The sequence below is a fragment of the Protopterus annectens genome, chromosome 5.part0 (genome assembly GCF_019279795.1).
Source record: "Protopterus annectens isolate FY-2018-M chromosome 5.part0, PAN1.0, whole genome shotgun sequence".
NCBI classification, from domain to species: Eukaryota; Metazoa; Chordata; order Ceratodontiformes; family Protopteridae; genus Protopterus; species Protopterus annectens.
The window spans coordinates 1,885,821,747-1,885,839,900 of record NC_056735.1 but is presented as its reverse complement, the minus strand read 5'-3'; the positions used below and the strand labels follow the sequence as shown (position 1 = coordinate 1,885,839,900).

Sequence of the window (18,154 nt, the reverse complement as noted above, 5' to 3'; positions counted from 1 at the left end):
TCTGTGGGTGAGGAATCTGTCCCGCCATCATGTTTTGTTGATTGTGGTAATGAGGTTGAGGTCTCTGGAGCATGTGGTCCGGAGGGATTGGAATTTCTTTAGATGTAGCATTTCTAACACAGCTGCGTCAGACATGGCTTTGTAAGTCAAGCAGAGATCACCTTTAAGTAGGCGATATGAGACAGAGAATAGCTGGAGTCTTTTGAGTTTGTCCATGTAGGATGTGTGTTTAGTGCCTAGGATCCTTTTTGTGAGGTACTTCTGTGGCCTCTCCAGCTGTTGCAGGTGTCTGGGGAGGTACATGCCAAATGGGGCATTATACTCAATGATTGGTCTAATGAGAGAAGAGTAGAGAGAGAGAGAGAGAGAGAGAGAGAGAGACAATGACCTCTTTCATCCTGGATGCAAAACCTTAGTAATGAGATGTGCCACATAGAACGACTTTCTGACCACAGTGGCAATGTGGTGGTCAAAGGAGAGGTTGCTGTCAACTTGCGTCCCCAGATCTGTTATGATGCCTCCAGTGTTCAGTGGGCTCCCATCAATGTGGTAATTAGTGGGAACTGAGTTTTTACCAAAGGGGATAATGATGCATTTTTTAGCATTAAGCTTAAGGCCATGGTTTTGATACCAGTCATTGGTCTCAGTGATACCATTCTGTAGGATGTCTGCACCAATTGGGGAGTTAATAATGGCACCCAGCTTGCAGTTGTCTGTGAACTTGGTCAGCCAGAGTTCCGTTCTGTTGGCCTGGACTTCTGAGAAGTAGATACTGAACAGGAGAGGACCCAGGACTGATCCCTGTGGGACTCCACTTGTGACTAGTCAGCAGTCCGACTTGGAGTCCACTACTTTAACACTGTGTGTTCTATCTGTGAGCCAATTTGCAACCCACCTACTGATATAGAGGTTGATGTCAAGTTTGATAATTCCCAAGTGAGGAATGGTATCAAAGGCCTTGGCCAGATCGAGGTAGGCTGTATGTACTGCCTTACCTTCATCCACAGCCCTGGTGACTGACTCAAAAAAGTCAACCAGGTTGAGCAGGCATGATCTCCCTTTCACAATGCCAAATTTTGTGGGGTCTAGAGTTTGGAGATTTCCTATATCTTTGTTAATCAGGTCCATGATGATGGGCTCCGTAGCTTTACATATCAGACTCGTCCGGCTAATGGGCAATAATTCCCAGGATCTGTAGTCGCTCCCTCTTTATGGAGAGGGATGACTGTAGCAGTGCAACATTTGGTAGGGAGAAAGCCTGAGGTGAGGCTGTGATTGAACAGGGCACACAGATGTGGTGCCATTTTGCTTTGTAGTTCATGTAGAACACAGCCAGGAATATTATTGGAACCCATGGAAGCTGTATTCTTGGCCTTGGACAATGCAGCTTTAATCTGTGCTGCAGTAGTGATGGGTGCCTGGCATTCTTCTGGTATTGTGATTGGTCCTTTGGGGGAGGGGGGTAAAGTTGGCACTGAATCTTTCGGCCAGTATGTTGGCAATATCAGTTGGCTCAGTATAGAAAGTGCCATTGTGCAGTATCTCAGAGCAAATCTGTGTATTGCCGTGGATGTTCTTGATATAACAGTAGAAGGCTTTGTGATTGTTTTTAGTGTATGCCGCAATTCTGCCTTCATAGCTGTCTTTAGAGGATTTCATGAGAGATCTCAACTGTTTGTTGAGGCTAAGAGAGTTTTTCCAGTCTTGGGACTTCAACTTTTTCTGCGACAGTTTCTTCCTTCTGTTGTAGAGTTTATTGATGGCAGGGGACCACTAGGTTGGCTTCCATTTTTTGGAGGAGAGCGTCTTGGGTCTGTTGGGTATGGCTAGTTCCATGCACTTATGTACATGCTCGTACAGTGCATTGGTGTATGATTTGGCAGTCATGCAGCTATTTTCTGTTGGCATGGGTGCGGTGAAGTTACCCAACTCTGTTTTTAGGAGTCCAAAGTCAGCTTTGGAGAAGTTTTTCAAGGTGGTTACCTTTGCGGGGGGTGTGGGTGAGGTGTAAATTTCCATGGTGATTAGTTTATGGTCGGATCTGACCAGGGAGGGATTGACTATTGGTGTAGAGCAACGATCACCCATGTTAGTAATAACCAGGTCAAGGATGTTGCTGCCTCTAGTTGGGGTTAGAATGAGCTGGTCCAGGGCATTGGAACTGATGAATTCCAGGAAGTGTTTGGCCGGTGCACTGGTGCTTGAGTAGTTTTCCCAGTTGATGGAGGGGTAGTTGAAGTCTCCTAGTATGAGAGTGTTGGGTTGGACCTTGATAGAGTCCAGGGTGCTTAGGAATGTAGAATGAGAGTCTAGGGATATGGTTGGGGACCTATAGCAGGCTGAGACCTGGATCGTCATCTTACCCAATGTTAGTTGTACCTGAAGTATCTCATTTGTGTTATGCTGCACTACTAGTCTGGAGGTGTGCATATCCTTTATGAATATGGAGACACCCCTGCTTTTGGGGCTTCGGTCCATGTTTTGGGGCTAAAAGGTATGGAATGAGTTATAGCCTGGCAGCGCAGGGGTGCTTTTTGCTGCTTTAAACCAGGTCTCCATTACAGCATAACTGTCGATGTTCTTCATTTTGAGGAGTGCTTCAAGTGAGTGCATCTTGAGATTTAGACTTCTAGCATTGAGCAGCATGGCCCTGAGATTGCATTTATTTATAGCTGTCGTAGTGGTAATTTAGTCTTTGAAACACTGGCTAAAAAAGGCATAATAGGGGTGGCAAGAACCTTAGCCAGTACCCAGAAACCTAGGGGTAGCAGATGCAGGCCATCTCTGGAAAAGCATCGAGGTCTGTCAGTTAAGTCATCCCAAGCAGACAGATACTGGATCCCCTTAGAATGACACCAGAAACTTGTTGAAGTCAATAATTTTTGGTTTGTACTGTGGTATCATTCTGGATGATGGTAGAATACTGCGCAGGGCTAGTATCATACCTGCCTAGGTCACATAATCCGAGAGCTCCACCACGTCTCTTTTCATGTAGTCCAGGGAGGTGTGTCTCAGGGCATTCACACCCACATGGACAATGACCGAGTCATACTTGTACTTGTGGAGTGACCTAAGTGTGTGTGTTATGTGTTGGATTCTGGTACCCGATAGACAGCTGACTGTTACCTTCTCCTTATTCAACCTAGTGAGTGGGACATCTGTGTGCTTCACTATTGAGTCACCTATGATTAGTGTACTGGGCAAGGTGTTTAGCCTTAGGGGCTTAGGTTGAGGGGCACACTGTGGAGGTGAGCTGTGTGTCATGTAGGTTGTGTTGTGGTGGTTGAGTGTATTTCTGTATTAGAGGTCTTTGCTGTTTAGGTAAATTTCTGTTGAGAGCCTCCTCGAGGGTGGGTGTGTGGTTTGTGTTTTTATGTGAGAGGTTATGTGATAGTGAGTGTTCTGGTGGGCTATGTGTTCCATGTGGTGTGGTGCAGGTGTTGACCTTCTGCTCTTCACCAGCTAGTCCAGTCTTGGCTGGAGAGTGCATAGCTTCCAATTTGGTGCTATAAGTGCATCTCTCACAAGTCTGAGAGTTGGGAGGTAAGAGGAGAGGGTTGTCTGTGTAGATGAGACATTTGCTACAATGCCTCAGAATGCCCAAGTGCACCAGGTTAATAGGAGAAAGCACAGCAAACTGCCCTTTAATCATGCAGGAGGGGTGGTCATAACTACTAAGTACTGGTGCTATTTCTGTGAAGAATGACTAGTGCTGATGGCACTTAGGTCTGCTACAATAATTGCTACAAAACCTGTTGAAATGCAAAGCAATTGGGCTATTTGAAGTACAAGAGAGGAAAAAACACAAGCTCTAAGGGAAAAACTGAAGAGCAGACTTTCTGGCACCAGTAATAGTTTAGCCCAGCTCGGCTTCGCTGTGCGAAGCTTAAACAAGCACAAACCTGCGCAAATACATGCTTTTAAACCAGAAAGTTGAAAGGGATGGAAAAACTGCCCAAAAGGCCTATAAACAACAATTTCTGAGCCAGAAACCACTCCTGTTGTGGTAGATAGGCTACCTAGTGATTACAACTCCCACTGATAAGCTAGAAGGCTTCCCTCCAACACAGAAAGGCTTGGGGGGCCCAGAAGCTTACAAACAGTCCTAGATACAGCAAATCTGTATCTGGACTAGACTAGGTACAGAAAAGGCAGTAAACAAGTGCAAACATGGACTTTTAAACCAGAAAGTTGAAAGGGATGGAAAGAATGCCCAAACTTCCAATAAACTACAATTTCTGGGCCAGAAACCACTCCTCTTGTGGTAGATAGGCTAGCTAGTGCTTACCACTTCCATTGATAAGCTTGAAGGCTTCCCTCCAACTCAGAAAGGGTGGGGGGGGGGGCTCAGAAGCTTAGAAACAGTCCTGGATACAGCAAATCTGTATCTGGACTCGACTAGTTACAGGAAAGATGGAAAACAAGCTTAGACCTTTTTTTTGTTTTTTTTTTTGTTTTGTTTTTTTGCAGAAAAGCAGTTAAAACGGCCAAAAAACAGCAATGAGCCACTAAATGAAAGTTTTAAAGAGATAAAGGAGCAAGGAGACTAGAGAATGCTTTTAACTGCAAACAAATCTGTTATATGATACACTTCTTGGTAAGAAGTCAGAACAAATAAACTGATGCTTAACAAATGGAGAAAACTTCCAGTAAAAACCTTTCACACGGTGAAACTAGCTAAAAAAGCTTTACAAACAGTGTGACAGTAAAAGCTTTATTTATCAGGCCCTGTCAGGCAGACAATTTTAGTACAACTGTGCAGATTAGTTTATAGCAATAAAATACAGTAAAAAGTATGCAGCAGACAATAAAACGTGCTATAAATGGATAGAATAAGCAATAACTAGTAAAAAAATAAGCAAAAAAAAAAAAAAAACAGGATACTTATTGTAATATATCATGGATCAGAGTTGTGGTCAGTGCCCCCTCCTCTGCTCAGCTCAGTGTGCATAGACAGAAATCCTCTCAAAATTAGGGCTTAAATAACAGAAGGCACAACCTGAAACAACTTAAAAAAAAGCTTAAAATAACTAATGAGTGGTTACTCCAAGCCCTAAGCCAGCCACCCTTTACCAGCCAGCAGCCAGTCAACAACAGAACTCTCGCTAAAGTGAGGAAAAGCTTCTGCTAAGCCAAGATGGCCTGAAACATGTGGTCAGAACAAACACTGCAAACAAACAACCAGGCCACAGAGACAGCAAACCTGAACTGGGCTGTGCTACAGATACTAGCTAAACTATTTTAGGCAGAAAACACTACAGAAATGTTTATCACAGCAGAAAAACTGCAGTGAGCCACTAAATGACTTAAAACAACATTGCAGGTCAGTCTCAAATAAATACAAAAAACATCTAAACTAATCTTTACTATATTTCTTACTGAATCTAAAATAATTTACTGTACCTCTGTTAACTTCTTTATAGCAAAGCAAGACAGATGTGGTGAGTGAATGTTTCCAGCAGATGCTGCCAGGTCAAAGGCAAAATATAAAATGCACAGTCAGTCTCTCAGAGAGTTCTTAAATTAATACAGAGAGTTCTTAAATTAATATCAAATATTACTGCTGGGATCTTGCAGCATATCACTTTTTGTCACCTGACTTCAGTTTCCAGGCTCAATAACCATTGCTAGAAACTGCTAACATTCCGCATCTCCCTGTGAAAAATACATAGTCCTTAGATCTTTGTAGCTGCTAGAAGACATAAAGCAATAAAACACTTGCAGAAGACTCCCTAGTTTTAGACATCCTGTCTCCATGCTGCACTGAAACTGAAATAACATCTTTTTTATGGCGCAGATATAAAATAATTTAATTTGAACTATTTTACTGAAGTTTTGCAAATTAACCTTCCATGTGACAATTTCCACTGTTAAAACTTAGAAATTTACACAGCTGCAATAGTGTATATACATTTATGTTCTCTTCCAGTAGGCTACACTGTGGATACATCTTTTAAGGTCAGTGTCATACAAATCCTGTTCAACACACACTTCTGTACCAGCAGTTTAATATACACATAACACATAGTTCTAATACATTTGTAAGACAAGTATATGAGTCATGTTAATATTCACAAATGACACACAACCACTTACCAAATTCCAGATATCTGGGTTGGCAGTATCTCCTTTTGTTACATTTGTATATAAGTCATATTAATATTCACAAATGACATATAATTATTTACAAAATTCCAGATAGCTAGGCTGATAGTATTTCCTTCTGTGACACTGCACTGAATGGTTAAATGGTTCTAGTAAATTCAGGTGTGATGTATGGGTTTATGGTGGGGGCCCTGTAGCTAACAAGGATATGGTAATGGATTTTTCCTGTGGTTAGTTGGTCATGGAGTAGCACAATGATGTCATATTGTTTGACCAGTTTTGAGGTGTGTTTATCCTTATGTAGATAGATACACCTCCACATTTTGTCCTATCATCTGCAGCGGGTGACTGAAACTTGTGGAAGGCATTATAGTCTTGCACTGCTGGGCTGCTTTCCATGGCTTTGAACTATGTTTCAGGAACTGCACAGATGCCAGCATTCTCCAGAGTGAGGAATGATTCTAGGGGGTGTAGTTTCTTGTTGAGACTCCTAACATTGAGCAGTAATACCTTTAACATATCCTGAGTAGATTTTGCTATGTTTGAAGATTTGTCTGTTTGGCAGTGCTTAGAAATTTCACTATATGTGTGGGCAATGTTTCGGCCAATATCTGAAAGCATAGTGGTGACAGGTGAAGCCTATACCTGGCAAAGCAAAATAGCCTGTCAGTCATATTCCCCCAGCCTGTCAAATATTGGGACCCCTTTGGAATGACACCAGTAGATAAGCCAATTATTGAAATCAATAATTTTCTGTTGATATTGTGGCATCATCCTTTAAGATGGAAGAATACTGCTTAATGCTAGGCTTATACATGCCTATGACACATATGCTAAGAGTTCAATCGTGTCTCTCTTCATATAGTCCTGGGAGGTATTCTCAGGTCATTTACACACACATGGACTATGAGTGAGTCATACCAGTGCTTAGGGTTTAGTGACCTGAGTGTTACATGATCTGGTGAATCCTGGCCTTGACAGGCAACTAACTGTAACCTTCTCCTTATCCATACTGGTGAGAGGGACATCAGTGTGTCACACAATGAAGTCTGCTGTAACCAAAATATTGTGTTGTGTGTGGTTATGTCTTATGGGCTTGAGGCACAATGAGATGTGCTTTTTGTGTTGTGGTAGGAGTTGCCTTGTTTGTGTGCTTGCATATTTTCTGGGGACTATATCTGAGAGGCCTTTGAGGTTTGGGTAAGTTACATGTTAGCACCTCTGCATATGTGGGTCTATGTGTCGGGTCCTTTGTAAGTGTGGTGAGTGTTGTGTGTTGCTGACTGCCTGTTTAGCATTTGTTTGTGTCTGTATGTGAGAGTCTTGCCTCCAGTGACATTGTTTAACTGCATCTCTCTCATACTGCATTCATCTGTTTCAGAATTAAGTCATTGTCAGTGTACTTAAGGCAATTTCTACATTGCCTCGTTATGCCCTTGTCCACCAAGCTAGATGCAGATAGAGCAAGAAAGTGTCTATCCATGGTTGCAGGTCCTTAATATGTGCTTTACAATGGAAAAGACTAAAAGGTGTTTGTAAGTTAACAAGGGGTGGGTGCCTACTTAGTGTAATCTACAACTAACTTATCGAATGATGCTACCCAGTGGGCAAACCAGTTACTCTGAGCAGAGATAGTTCTGAGTGCTGTAGTAATATAATCTAGAACTAACTAAATGTGGCAGTGCTGCACAGCAAGCAATCTAGTTGCTCCTTGAGTAGTGAGGGACTGTGGAAAATTTCAGAGGTAGTTTCTGTATACACAAGTCACCACTAACCGTCACTGGGAGAAGAGCAACATGGGGTAAATGCAAGCCTTATATACAAGCAGATAAAAAGCAAGTTTTAAACTAAGTATGCCCACAGTCCAATCACGTAAGCACACAGTAAGCTTTCCACCAGATATTCCCAATACAGATAGGTGGAATCAGCCCTCTTCTGCAACAAGAATGCAGACTTTGACCCTCTTAATGTAAAATGGAATCACATAAATATATGCATAAAAGCATTGAAAACAGGAGATACAGTGTATTTAGAGTACTACAGTTGCAGAACAGCAGCCCTTATAGCAGTGGAAAAATGCCACTTAAAACTCTAAGCAAGTGCAGGACAAACAAGAAATAACACAGAAATTTTTGAGAATGCAAGTTGAAAGTTGACTGCAGGATAATCACCTGCTACTAAATCCCCCAAAAGTAAATTACTTTTCTTTTTTTTTTCCAGGCTCTAGTGTCCATGAAAAAAAAAAAAACAACTTTAACATTTCTTCCTTAATAATGCCATGACTGAAGTTACCCCACACATAAAACTACTTGGCATAACAATTAATAATAATCTTAAATTCAATTTACATATCCACAACAGCATCAAGAAAACACATCAAAAACTACATACCATTAATAAAGTAAAGAAATTCCATACAAAATCTGCATAGGAACTCTAGATACCACTTATCTCTTACCCTGTCTCCTATATGGAGCCCCTATCATGACCAATCTACAAGGCTCACTTAGTTCTAAACTTGAAGAATGCTACAACAAATCTGCCAGATTCACATGCAACAAACCTTACCAGACTCACCACTGTTTAGTACTAAAAACACTTAACTGGCTTTAACTTCTTCACCACCTATCTTATACCTAGCTCATCCTAACCAACAAACTCATCCATACTTCATCCACCAGCCCAGCAATTAGCCCCATACCATCTTCCAAGCTTTTCACTTTGGTCAAATGATAAACAACTGCTTACCATCTGTAAACCAGAAAGGGCTGCTGGGGACAGTCTCTATTCAAAAAATGTAGCTATAACTTAGAATGAAATTCCTGTATCATTCAGGCCTGTCTCACACCTTCATCTTTTCAAACCATTACTAATTGTCTTCTCTACCGCCTAGCTTTTTTTCTGCTCCTCATCTGGGACATAGCTCTCCTAACACCTTTTATCACCTTTCTTATACCTCTCTCTAAAGCATTAAATCACTTACCCTGCTTATCCCCTTCTACTATTTCACTTTATTGTATATCATAAACTACTATACCAACATTTAATTAGCATAGCCAAATTAATATTCCAGTGCTTCTTCTCCTCTATTAATACTTAAACTTGCTTATCCCCTCTAATACCTCACTCTGTATATTCTTAAATTTCTACTACCTATACTATATACCATTGTTCTTCCTGTAAATTGTCAATACTATGCTTGGATATTAATGTTTGAAAATATTAATGCACATTTTATTTTACTGATTGTTATGCTATGTGGTCACTGAAACTGCATTATACAATTTGCTATTGTAAATATTAATTGTATTATGCTATGTGGTCACTGAAACTGCATTATACAATTTGCTATTGTAAATATTAATTGCATTAAATATGTTATCTTGAAACATTTCTCCCTGGGCCACCACTGAAAAAGAGCATCTGTGGCCAGTTGGACTTCCTGGTAAACAAATGTCAGTAAATAAATAAATAAATAAATAAATTAGGCTCATAGTTTATGTCTTTAAAAATTATGGAGTCTTATTGTTAGATAGTATGTATAGTAATCACTTTCTTGGAATGTGTTCTTTTGGTCACAATATAAGTACACCTCTTGAATAAAAATAATGTTAGCCTGGGACTTACAAAATAAATGTAGCAAAAGTTTTCTCATTTTCATTGTGGTTGCCATTAAGATTCCAACAATCAGTAATCAAAGGCATAATCAGGAATAAGAAAAACTAAGTTAAACAATACAGATATTTTAGAGAAGAAAATTTAAAAGATCAGAAGTAAAATGTTTTATTATATTAATATGGTAAGTTGAAGATGGAGGGAGAAGAATATAGCAATAACCCACGCCTGGGTGTGGGTAATGCTGGATTTACTCACAGCTGGCATGGTTTGGTCATGAGGGCGAAGCCCGAGTGGCCAAACAAAGCCAACCGTGGGTAAATCCAGCATTACCCACACCCAGAAGTGGTTATTGTTATTATCTAATGACATTATTTAAGAAAAAAAATAATTACTTTTCTTAAATAATGGCATTGTATAATGCCTCCTTGCTGCCCTTCTGCAGCTGTCTGGTATTCTGCGGCAGTTCTGATGTACTGCGCATGCGTATGCCTACGCAGTACATCAGAGCTGTGGGCAAAAGCAATGGAGAAAGCAAGAACTCCGTTGATTTTTACAAACTGTTTTCGCTATGTTAAATGGGTTTAACATAGCGAGACAGCTTTAAAAAAAGCAACAGAGAATCTCTGTTGCTTTTTTTAAAGCTGTCTTGGTATGTTAAACCCATTTAACATAACGAGACAGTTTTGAAAAAAGCAACGGAGAAAGCAAGATCTCCATTGCTTTTTACAAACTGTCTCGCTATGTTAAAGGAGTTTAACATAATGAGACAGCTTTAATAAAACAACGGAGAATCTCCACTGCTTTTTTAAAGCTGTCTCGCTATGTTAAACTCGTTTAACATAGCGAAACAGTGTGAAAAAAGAGTTATAGTAATGGAAAAAATCTGGGCGACCGGACCTTTTTCCATTACTATAACTCTGATTTACAACGTGCACTCTGACCAATCAGTGTGCACGTTTTTGAATATTTAATGGGAGGATTGTTGTATAATATACTATACTGTACAGTAGCTAAATACAGAACTAACCCTAAGAGTATTATTATAAAACCAGTAAGTTTTAAAACAATCTCTTAATGACTCTCTCAAGAAATCCTACCACAAAGACTAGTATCATCAAACATTTCCTGTGTACAGCTCAAACAAATTATGCAATGATGGGTGGCAGTAAGGTAATTATACTATATGGTAAAAAGAAAAATATGGTTTTGGTGATTAAAAGAGAAAAACATTAGTTAATAAATCATTTAACATTAGTTGAACTTTGGGAAAGATGTAAAACTGTTCATAAAGTGGCTATTTGAAATTAATAAACTATATTTGTTCAACAAGTTTAAACAAGCCCGCTCAAAGAACCTTTGTTGTTTGCCATACTCTGAAAGGAAATAATACTAAGAAAGGAAGTTAAACAACCCTGATCTTGCTGTAGCAAAGGTCACATCACACTGTGAACTGCTTGGAAACCTCAATGCAGCATAACAGTTTCCTGTAGCTTAACATATCAATTCAGAATATGGAACACAAAAATTAAGAAAACAGTGCAGCAGAAAAAGGCAAACCTTATCAGTCCCACATTCCAGCAATTGCAAAAGAGCACTCCGTATTCCAACAGCATAATTTAGGTTGGAAGCCAAAAGGTTTTTTGAACGTAGATTTGGCATCTTCATAAAAATTAATTTGGTATTTAACATCATTGAAAGTATATATTAATTCTGCTGGAATTAACATTTGAAGTCTAATATTATTATTGTTTAAGAATAAAATGGAGATCATTTTTTATAAGGAAGAATATTTTATTACCCTTGCCATGTGATTGTTCCTTTTTCTTTTTTGGTTTGGCCACCTTCAAACCTTGCTAAGTGTCTTGATAACCTATAAACTTGTCTGAGAGTGTTGTGCTGAAATTTCATAAGGTTGCAACGTACTATTTTCCATAATCATTTATCTACTGTGTTCTGATCTTCCAGTAATGTCAACAACATTTCCTTGATAGTTTTGAGTAAGTCTGTAGATTTTTGATTTTCATAAGCTGTTATATCTGCCTCTGGCTTCCAAATCAAATGATGTTTCATTAATAGAAGGAATGTCTTTTTAAAACTGCAGATTTTTTTCCACATTTGAATATCTGTCCTCACAGTTTGATTTAAAGTTTTCTATAGCATGTATTCTCTTCGTGAAGACATTCAAAGTGGAAATGATGTCTGAAAGTTGCCTGGCAATATTATCAATGGCAGATTGAATGGGTTGTAAAGCATTTTTTAAATAAACCAAAACAAAACATTGATCAGATCTTTTTAGAGTGTGTGAATTGTTTTTTTTTCTTTCTTGAGTATTGCTTTTATGTCTTTTGTTCAAAATGTCTTTCTCTAGTGCTGTGATGAAAGAAAGTTTGATGTTAGTGCTAGTTTCTTCCATGGATTCATTATCTTGTATCATGTTTGTAAAAGTGTTTTATACTAGAAGTATAGTATAGTTGATATTTGGGTATGTTAAATAAACACATATTACAATACGTTTTTCTTACTTCTGTGCAGGAAAAAACTTCAGGTTTTTCAGCACAGCTCAAGGTCTTTTGTGTCAGCTAACAAACACACAGAGCTCAAGAGATTCACAGAAAGCCAGAGCAATATATAGGTAAGTTCTGAAATATTGGCAAAAATTGAGAATATCAATTTAAAAGAAGTTGCAAGATAGAAATTGCTTGTAGTAGCATTTTTCGGTGTGGGGATGCCAGTTGATGTATAAATTCATGATATGAGTTGTAGTGGGAAAGTTGCTTACACATTGTTAGCCATCTTACTCTGTGTAGTTAGGTTGATCTGTATAATGACTTGCTACTTGTTTTGTGTCTTGAAAGGGGAAATTATTAAATGCTTCAGATAAATATTTGGAAACTTCTCTGTTTAGCAATAAACTAGTTTTCAGTTATAATGGGAGCCAAGCACTTTCTGCAAATAAGAGTAGCTTTTTTGTTATATAAAAAAAAAAAACGAAATGCCTGAATGAATGTTTATGCAAACAGCTTAATAGAAATGTTGAGATCTGTTTGTCAGATGCAGGATGGCTGTGTGTAACAAAATAAAAAGTGAACTGCAGATTAGTCTCTAAAACTGGCAAGAATTGAATGACTGTAATTGCAGACATGTAGGAAGCTTCTGGTTTAAACCTGTCTGGCTGTAATCCACAGACAACAACATCAGGTGAATGAGTGTCAGTATTTTTTAAATGTTTAAATTTTACATCTTGATTCAATGTGTAATACCAGAAATCTCACCATTTTTACACCAAATATTTAAAAAAAATAAAATTAATTTTTGCTACAAGTGAGCATATGCTCTATATACTTGGTCTAATAATATGAACTTTAGAACTTTATCTGTAGTGAAGGGTGAGCTGAAATATGCATGCAATGAATGGTATACAGTAAGTGCAAAAAACATTCAGTTAGCAATTATTTTTGATATATGCCAGACCTGTTACATGAAAAAATGGTACGTAATACCATAAGGAGTTAAAACAAACTTGAATTGATCGCATATAACTCAAGCTTGATTTTCACTACATAGATACTGCTGAAGAATAGAAGTCAAGCTCACATTTCTGTTTTCTGGATGTTAATTACAATGAGCTTTACAGTTTATTTTATGTGCCTTAGACTTTGGAAAAGGACATTATAAAGCAGTAAACACTATATTCGATAGAATAATTAGTAGTCAAATTGTTAAACAAACTGTTTAGTAAAACGTGGGACAACGTCTATGCATTTGCTTTCACAATGCATGGTTATCCAGTAACAACAAATGGCAGGGTCAGGAATGTCAGGATACACCAGCATTTTCATCAAAACAGGTTAACTTTTATTCTGTACTGTGTAGCAGCTCAGCAGAAGCAATGTTAACACTTTAGTCATGATAAGCACACTGGCACTAGCCTCAGGATGCCTTATTTTATGGAATACTTACATTTTTAAAATGAATATGCTGTATATTTGTCTAAAAGTGGCAATGGCTATAGTACATATTCATATTTTTTACAAAATCTAGCAGCAGTACATCACTTATCTTCACATTACTCTTGCCCCAAAGAGAGAAAGAGAGGCATCTCTCTGTAGTTATGAAGTATAAAAGGGTGCACAGCTGATGCATTGTTCATTATACACTCTGGACTGAATGGAGTACATATCTTTAACATTTATTAATGCAATTAATATGATTATTGCCAAAAGAGCAGCTTGAGAGAAACATCACTAGAAAGGAAAATGTAAAAAGGAAATTGTATGCATACTTATCTTGACCATATTACGCTATCAGAGTTTTGGTAGAGAATAGGTACTCAGACTTTGCTTCCACTTTGGGTTATTTGTGTAGCACAGGAACTGCAGCTAGCAATGGCACTGGGACCTATGAAAGGAAAACTATGAGGCAAGCTATTATAACTGGCATTTTTACTTTTAGAGTCACTAGGCCAAAAAGCATTAACAAGATCAGAAACAAGTCACACTCACCTATTTTGGCTGGACAGCACATGGTGTGTGACTACGCACTGTCAGTTTCAAACTTTCACCCATGTCTTGAACATCAGATTTAGGTAACATTTTGAAGAAGCAGGGACAGATTTATTTGATTTTGACCTGGTTATTCTCAGCTCAGACTCATTTGGTTTGCTTTCCAGAACAATGCTTTCAGGTTGAGAATCATCAAGAACTACTCAGATTTGCATTACATTTCATCTGATTGTGGCAGCAACTTCTGCCTGCATTATGCAGTATTTTGGCTCATTAGTTTTCTGCAATGCAGCACCTGTTTTGTCTTACCTTTTCTCCCTCTCTAAATTTTTTGAAATAGATTGGCATGGTTGAAGGATAGTGGCAGTGCAGGATAGCATTTCTCCTAAAACTTTTTGTATGAAGCTTTGGCTCACTAATTATTTTCTTGGACTGAATGGTACAGAATGGCTTTAGGCTCACATTTTGATCTGACATTAGCATGTCAGTTTTTAGTTGTCGTTTAAAAAGTAGATGTGAAGGCCTTACTCTTGCAGCAATATGTGGATAGATCAACATGAGAGCTTTCTGGGGATTAGATTATCTCAGTATTGTTTTTATTGTTTCAACTGCTCTGTCAGCTCTGTCAGCTGCACCATTTGATTGAGGATAGTTAAGACTTGACTTAGTACAAGTAAAACTATAGCGGTCACCAAATTGTTGAAACTCACTTAACAAAAACTGTGTATCATTGTCTCTAACTATCTCAATAGATATAACATAGTTCAAGAATTTGTTTTTGAACCAGCTATTATTTGGTGGTGCATTGTTGGCAAATTTATCATTTCAATTTCATGAATGAATAGTCCACAACTCTGCAGTAGTTTTTGTTTTCAACTTTCCACAAGTCACCAGATATTTTTTGCCAAAGAACTTGTAGTAATGGTGTTGGTATTAATGTCTCTCTTTTCTTCAGTAATTTATGAATAATCCTAATTTGACACTTCGGCACAATATTTGTAATGTCTTGGTTGATGTTTGGCCACCATATTGACATTTTAGCTCTATTTTGACATTTTGTGAGATCTTGATGAACTTTGTATATTTAATGTTACACTTGGGAGCAACTATTTTGCTTTGATAAAACAACAAGCCATAATATTTTGATAGTTGGGCTTAGATGGTGTAGTATTTATGTATGAGATGTTTGGTTTGTGTTCATCAATCTGGCTATCCATCTCAAACATGCTGGACAACAGCTGGTAACTCTTTGTCATTTTGGGTAGCTTGCTTGAACATTTCTAGTATTTTGGTAATCTCAGGTCTATTAGTCATTATGCTGTGCACATAGGTTACAATATATTCTTTGGTTTCAGATAATGGTTGGTCACATATAGGATTTCTGGATAACACATCTGCAGCAACTAACTGCCTTCCAGTCACATATATTGCTCTGGCATTGAATCTTTTTGGTGCCATTAACAGTCTTTGACATCTAGGTGATAGTTTGGTAAGTCTTAGGAATTGATTAGCAGAACTGATGGCTTGTGGTCAGTCTAGTGTTGGAAATTCTCTGTCCCTAAACAGTATCTAGAGAATCACTCACATGCCCGCCCACACATACTCTTGCAAGGCATCATTCTTGATCTGTAAATATTTATGTTCAGGATCAGTTAGCACTGTGGAGCAATAGGTAGCATAATGTAACTCTTATTCATCCATTTGGAGTAATGCTACAACTAGGGCATTACTATATTAGCATCAACATTCACAATTGTCAGATTGGTGACACCATAGTATGCAAGCACTTGAGCTGTTAGTACTTGTTTTACTCTGTTAAAAGCTTGGGTTTGAGCATTTCCCATGACTAGGATGTTTTTTTTCTTTAACAGCTTGATTAATGGACATAGCACATTTGAGATATGGTACAAATATGTCCAAGAAATTAATTATGCCTAGGGCTTGTCTAAACTCGGACACACAAGATGGATTTCATAACTTGGCAATTGTGTTGACCTTGCTTGCATTTGGTCTGATTCCACTAGCACTTATGCTGTGATAAAAGTACTAGAGCGCAGCCCTTCCAAAACAGTATTTGTTGTCATTTAACTTCAGTCCAAAATTTTTGATAGTTTTGAGAACTGTCTCTAACCGTTAGTCATATGTCTCTTTATCTGTAACCAATGCTGAGATATTATCCATAACAACAACAACACCATCAAGTGTATTGAACAAGTCATTCACTTTATCTTAAAAAATTTTAGGTGCTGAGGTTATACAAAATGGTAGCGTCTTAAAACAGTACCTTCCCATGGGGTGACATTTGTTAGCTTTTTATTTTCTGTTTACAAGGGGTAGTTGTCAAAACCCACTGGAAGCATCCAACATGGAGATATAATAGCACTAAGTAGTTTGAGTGCTATGTCTGTTAAGATAGGTAGAATAATACTTTTTCATACAACTACATCATTAAGTTTTTTACGTCAGCACATATTCATATATGGACATTTTTCTTAACTATTGTTAGTTAAGAAAAGCAGGTATTCAGAAGGGTAGTTTCCCATGTGGCAGATGCAAAGTCTGCAGAAAGATTAGAAACCTAGATGAGGTTAACATCAGTGGCAGGATTTATAGGGCCTAGGAAGAGTTTCTGTGTGATTCCTGTGGGGTGGTTTATATTATTGGTTGCAGTTGTTCACATATCAAATGATATGTGGGGCAGACCAGGAGAATGATGAAAAAACACATCATGGAACATTTGGGGGACATCAGGAATGGGAGATTAGAGTCTGGCAGCACATCATTTTTACAATGTCCATGGTAATTCTGATACTAGCTTATTCTTAAGTGTGCTAGCCAAGCCCCATTTATGTCAAGGAAAATAATTTTTGGGCAAATATTGGCATTAGAAACCAAATTAATAATTAATTTTGGTACTATGCAGCCCAGGGAGTTAAGTCAGGAAGTGAATTTAAATGTTATTTAATATTAGAAATTGTGTATAGAAGTTTTGCAAGAATTTTGTATTTAACACAGGTTTGTTTTGTGGGGATGCAATGTCACTTTAAAGCTTGTTAATTGAATGTAATTAATGGATTATATAAAAGGAAGCCACATAGTGTAATTGTCATTCCTTTGAAGGCATAAGCTGAGGTACCGGATGCACCAGCAAACTGTTTAATTTTATTCCACTGTGTTCTTGTTTTTTTTATATTATCTATAACAACAATAACACCATCAAGTGCATTGAACAAATCAGTCACTTTATGCTGAAAGATTTTAGGTGCTGAGGTTATACAAAATGGTAACATCTTAAAACAGTACCTTCCCATGGGATAACACTTGTTAGCTTTTTATTTTCTGTTTACGAGGGGTAGTTGCCAAAACCCACTGGAAGCATCCAACATGGAGATATAAAAGCACTAAGTAGTTTGTGTGCTATGTCTGTTAAGATAGGTAGAATAATACTTTTTCATACAACTACATCATTAAGTTTTTTACTTCAACACATATTCATATATGGCCATTTTTCTTAACTATTGTGATCATTGAAGCACACCACTTAATCAGTTCAATTATACTTTCTCTTATGCCAAGGCATTACATTCTTTTAAGCTGAGGTTTTACTTTAGGCGGCATACAATGTGGCATTCTACTGAATGTGGTCAAGGCATATGAAACAACATTTTATTTTAACTTAATCTTTACTGATTCACAATTAAGCAGCCGCACTTCAGCAAATACCACTACACTGACTTCATTTATTTTGGCAATTTAGCTCATTTCACGTACCGTGGTTCTGCTGAGCAGTGTTTTTATGTGCAGACCATTTAACATATAAACCCAAAGCTCAGTTCTGTGCCAGTTCATTTCAGACATGGCAATAAATCTACCAATTCAAACTCAAGTTTGCCTGCAGGGCTGTGATTGTCAGTCTGTGTTTCATGCAA

At 38.0% G+C, this 18,154-nt stretch overlaps 1 long non-coding RNA gene across 1 annotated transcript in view; it reads left to right on the top strand.

Moving 5' to 3' along the window:
- Window positions 1–12,350, top strand: part of LOC122801967 — a 1,870,547-nt gene extending 1,858,197 nt beyond the window's left edge. The window contains exon 4 of the long non-coding RNA XR_006364828.1: window positions 12,256–12,350. This is a non-coding gene — a long non-coding RNA (uncharacterized LOC122801967). The remainder of the gene's footprint in view (window positions 1–12,255) is intronic.
- Window positions 12,351–18,154: the final 5,804 nt, after the last annotated feature.